Here is a 5,664-nt window from a genome sequence, read left to right as displayed (position 1 = left end):
CCTGGCAGCCACTGGGTCACAGACTCATGGAGTCATGGAATGGAATGGAATGGAATGGCTTGGGCTGGAAGGGACCTCAAAGGCAGAAACACCTTCCACTGGCCAGGTTGCTCCAAGTCCCATCCAGTCTGGCCCTGGACACTTTCAGGAATGGGGCAGACACAGTTCCTTTGGGCAACCTGTGCCAAGGCATCACCACACTCACAGGGAAGAATTTCTTCCCAAAACCCAGTCTAACCCTGCTGTCTCACAGTGTGAAACCGCTCCCCCTTGTCCTGTCATTCCAGGCCCCTGTGCCAAGTCCCTCTCCAGCCCATTTGAAGCCCTTTAGTGACTGAAAGGTGCCTGAAAGTCTCACAGGACAGGAGAGGCCTCACTATATTTCTTTTAATCAGTTTAAGACTTGAGTTAGAGCGAAGCCACTTCTCCATCTGCTGTGTCAGTGTCCTGCTCTGTGGCACCTCATGTTCTCAGTCTCTTCCTGCATTGTGGAGCAGGCACTAAGCCTGGCTTTGCTGTGCAGTGAACTGTCAGTGTGAGTCACCACGGGCAGGGCACTGACACAACCACAAAGCCCCAGATGAAGCCCAGGGTACCTCAATGTTTGTTTCCTCAGCAAGAGAGGGATCCCCAGGCAGCTCCTGGGCAGAGGCTGCAGGGGGGCCAGCAGCCCCACAGAGCTGAGTCCCTGGGAGAGAATCACCAACCTGCTGCTTTCCCCTGGGTTTCAGACACGGCCATTGCTGCTTTGGCACAGCAAAGCCAGGGCCTGGTTTGGAGCATCCATTGGGATCAGCCTTTGCCAGGGAAGCAGTGGGGTGCTGTTCCTCATGCTGGGGGTGCAGGAGGAGCCCCGTGAGCCCCTGGCTGAGCTGTAGGGTTGTTGGGGCACAGACTCCTTTCTCCTCAGGAGTTCAGGGCAGAGAGTCTCCATGGGTGAAGCCTTTGTACCATTTCCTCCAAGTCAGGTTTTGAAGCCTTTGTACCATTTCCTCCAAGTCAGGTTTTATGTCAGCTTGACAGTCCATAAAGAAGACAATGAAATCATTTCTCCTGCCAATGTCCCCAAGATTGTGTGGGAAGACAAGCCAAGTTCTTCCCTTGAACACCTGCCATCCACCCCCACCTGCCCCTTTCCAAAACACGCTCCGTTCACCCCTTCTCCTTCCTGCTTCAAAACTCTACAGCAGCAACCTTTGGGTGAGGGGATACAGAGCTGACTTATGAGCCGGCAGAGGAAATAAACCATCGAGGACTCTCAAATTGGCTTTCAAGCATTGGGAAACCTGACAACATGGAAAGGGAATATATTTCCTGCACCCTGACCTTGTCAGCCACCTTCTGCTGTTTCTTTGTCCGACATGTGAACATGGGAGACGCCTGCAAATCCTCTCTGGCACATCTTCTTAGCTTTAAGGTCTCTAATCACTATTGCCTCCGTTTGTTTTTTTCACCCTTCATGATTTTCTCTTGTCCCTAATTTCTTGAGCTGTTTATTGCATACAATATGAGAAAGAAAACCAGTATCAAAGGCACTGTCTGCAGTAGTGACCAATGAAGTTAATCTCCAGGGACATGACAAGGCTTGTAATAAGCAGCACATCTAGGGAAAAGTAGAGCAAAGTAAGTTCATTTCAGTGCTGTGTTGTTTATTGCTCAAATATGTCTTGTAAGAGACATAGGAAGATGAAATAAGAGCAGTGAAGAACAACAAGAACAAGAAGTGAACAATGAATCATGAACATGAAATAAGAACAATGAATAAAGAACAATGAAATAGGAATAGGAAGTTAGAATAAAAAAGAAGAACCAATAATTTAGAACATTAATACAGAACATAAATTAAGAATGGAGAACATGAATTAAGCTGGCTTGTCTGCCTTCTTCACTTTTTTCTTTGGAGGCTCCATTCCAGCTGGAGACCTTGGCTGTGGATGTTGTCTTCTGTATGGGTGAAAGAAGGACAGGATGGAGTTAATTCAGAGAACCCACTCAGCCTGCCCAGCACAGAGGGCACTACAAATCCCTCTGTGTGACCAGCCAGGGCAGAGCTCTGCGCTCCAGAGGGCATTTCCACAGGGAGCAGTGGGTGAGTACAGGGCAGGGAGTGGGCTCCTTGCCAGCAACGGGGAGAGCAAAGGGGGAGCAGCTCGGCAAGAGGGAGAGGCTCCATGCTCTGGTTCTTGCATGCTGATGGGGAGCAGTGGCACCGGTGCCCTTCAGGGGCACTTGCCACCTCTGAGCACCAGCTGCTCATGCCCTGTCGTCTGGCTCAGCCCAGCCAGGCCCCTGCCCCAGGGACCAGGAGTGAAACTTGGCTCACGCAGTCGTTGGCTGCTTTGCCCTGCCCAAAACTACCCCGTGTTTGACTTGTCCACAGCAGATCCAGGGGGAAAGGGCAGGTTGTCGACCCCTCTGGCAAGCAGGGAGCAGGCTGATGCTGCCCAGCATGCTCGGTGCCCTCCTGCAGCTCACAGGCTGCTGTTAACTGCGGTGCTGGTGCCACGGGAGGGATGGTCACATTTCTTCTTTTCTTCTTGTCCCTTTCTACCAGCTCAGTGTCTTCTGCTCCTTGCTTTCCTGCTCATTTTGGCTTCACCAGGCCGTTTTGTGCACACACAAAGCCTAAACATCTTCAAGAAATCTCCCTCTAGTGCTTCAGAGAGTGTTCTGAAGGAAAATGGTAGTAGGATCCCAGGACATCAGGTGTTATGTGCACATGTACAGTACCCAGCCAGCTCTGGGCAGGGCAGCAGCATGCACTGTCCCTCGCCCTGGCCCTGCTCCAGGATGGACAATGGTGGAGGTCACCTGTCACCGAAATTCAGGAATAAAAATTAACAAAAATGCAGTATTCAGAATCAGGCATTTCTTTATTGCGAAGCCCAACTACAGCTGTGGATGCAGAGGTGAGAGCTCCACCAAAGTGCAGGCATGGTTCCAGATGGTGTAAGTATTTATTACCCACGGCATTTATTTATTTATTTCTTTATTACCTATAAGCATTTATGACACGTTCTACTTTAGGTGTCCACAGAGCCCCATCAATACCTTGGGCCGCCTTGATTTGTTACTGCGCTCTCAAGGTACCACTGACTGCCACATTAACTGCCATGAACTGCCATGAACTGCCATGAACTGCCATGAACTGGCCGAAGGTTTTATTGCTGCACGCCATGGTGAGTGAGAAGCATGCCTGCAGTGTCCTTTCTCCCGTCAGAGCACAGACATTCCTGGGTGCTGGGCTCCGTGCCAGCCCCGGCACACGGCGCTGCTCTGCGGCAATGGGGACACGGGGAAGCGCTGCCCGCCGTGTGTCCCCCGTGTGTCCCCCCATGTCCCCCTGTGCTCCCCCGCCTAGGGAGCTGCTCTTGCCCGGCACGGCCGGGCCCAGCCGCCGGGTCTCGCCGGCACTGGACAGGATCCGGCGCAGGCTGCGGGACACGGCGGGGCTGCCTGGCTGGAAAGGAAAGCAGCTCCGGCTGCTGACAGGAGCTGTGGGCAAGGGGCTGCCGCAGTGCGGGAGGAAAGCCGCTGGGCCAGCCCCTGACGCTGCCCCTCAGAAAGGAGGAGGAGGAGGAGGAAGCTGCCACACGAGCTCGGGATGTGCCAGTGCAGAGATGAGGGGACGAGTGCGCACTTGGGGGCCGGGGCCAGCCCTCGGGCACGGCTCCAGGCGGCTCCTGAGTCGGCGTCAGGGCTGCCTGTAAGGATTTCAGGCGGCAGCCGAGAGCAGCAGCGCCAGCAGTGCCCGCCGGGCCCCATGGCCATCTGCCCGTGGCTTGCCAGCCCCTCAGGGCCGCGGGCTCTGCAGCGCTGCTCCTGCTGCCGCAGCGGGCCCGGAGCCTCGGAGCTGCCCCGCAGCCGCCACGGGAGCAGCAGCAGCCTCAGGGCTGGCCCGGGCTCGACCTGCTCAGCCCGGAGGCAGAGCCACAGCAGGGGCAAGGAGCTGAAGGAGCCCCAGGGAGAGCGGGGAGGAGAGAGGCTGGTGAGACAAGGCCCGGCCTGGAATTTTAAGGGTTTTTATTAACTAAATAACTGAACACTAATTATTAACTAACTTAATAAAACTAAAAAGTCATCATTCTGATGACTGCTGTCTCCGGCGTTTCTTGCTTCTGACCAGATGTGCCAGGTCGAGCACTGGGTGCTGAGTCCTGTCCATAGGGCTGGGGGCTGTTGATGTCCGGTGTGGCTGGAGAGGCTGGTCGAGTCCTTTCCAGCTGGCTCCTGGAACAGGAACATGGAGGCTCTCGAGAACAGGTTGAGGCGTGAAAACGCCGCTGGGATTAAGAAGTGAGTGTGATGGAGACACTGATGGCTTTTTGGGGACAGTGATGATCCCATTCCCTCCAGCTCTCCCACACACTGCCCCTCTGGTCCCCTGTCACGGCACCAATTCCACTGCTAAATGAACCTCAGGGAAGCTGATGAAGCGGCTGCACCTTCTCCTTCCACCAGCAGCAGGTTGCACACAGGCAAGGAAGAACAAGGAGAGGGCACCTGCAGGACAGAGCCCTCCCAAAGCAAAATGGGGCTGTGGGTGCAAAGGCTCCCAGAAGCCAGGCTGGGAGAGGGCAACTGCTCCTCCCAGGCAGGGCTGTGACACGCCGTGTCCCAGAGCTGGATCATGCCCTGCCCTCCTGCCACGCACACAGGGGACTTTGGTGCCCGAGAGGGGCTGCAAGCGCTGCAGGGGCTGCTTGGGATGGTGACATGGGTGCCTGTGGCCTTCCCCTGGCCTCAGCCAGCACCTTGGGGATGGGGAGAAAGAGGCTCAAGAGCCCACGGTTCAGCCTGCAAACGCCGTGACCCTGTGCCGTGAGCTGCGCAGCGCCTGGCTGCTGCCCGCCAGCTGCTGCCTGTGTGCTGCCGGGCTGTGGCCCCAGGAGCTCAGCCAGCCCTCTTCCCTCACCCTCCTCAGGCAGCTGCCAGTGCCTTTCACGTGCCTGTCCTGTGACCGCATGCTCACCGTGCAGGTTCCTGGCCAGTGAGTAGCACCAGGGCATGGGGGCAGCGGGGCTGGCATGGGGGAGATGGGTGCCAGCAGTGACGCTGCTGGGCACAGGGGTGCCAGTGTCTGCTGGGGAGGGGCCGATGTGGGGAGCCCCCTCTGCAGCCCTGCCCATCATGGGGGGCTGTGGGCACTCATCCCAAGGGCTACAGGCAGCGGGATGCCATGGGGTACAATCCCATGGGTTTGTGGGTGCCGCCTCTAACAGGAACAGGTTGTTGGTCCCCTGTCACACCCCTGTGACTCCTGCCCTCCCCAGGTATCCCAAGACACTGCCGTATTTGCAGCCAATGCCCCCCAGCAAGGAACCACAGCACAGCCAAAGGTAAGGGCCATGAGGACACATCCCTGGCTCCTGGGGTGCAGCGTAGCCCTGCCACAGCAAGGAGGGCTCTGCACCTGAGCTGGGGCAGAGGAGCCTGGCGGGGCTGGGCAGAGCCAGGGAGCAGAAGGCAGCTGTGGAGGGCCAGTGCTTGCCCCAGGCCTGGGGGGTATTGCATTCCTTGCCTTGCCTGCCCTGTCTCACCCACATCTCTGTCCCAAGGTTGCTGAAAGCATATCTGATGAGCTGTGTCTGTTTTCAATTTGAGCTCACGCTTGGTGGGGAGTTGTATGCCTCCTGTGAAAGGAGTTCCCAAAAACCAAGCTCT

Source organism: Passer domesticus, chromosome 19, assembly GCF_036417665.1.
Source record: "Passer domesticus isolate bPasDom1 chromosome 19, bPasDom1.hap1, whole genome shotgun sequence".
Lineage (NCBI taxonomy): Eukaryota > Metazoa > Chordata > Aves > Passeriformes > Passeridae > Passer > Passer domesticus.
The sequence above is the reverse complement of the archived record's forward strand: the minus strand, read 5'-3'. Positions refer to the sequence as shown.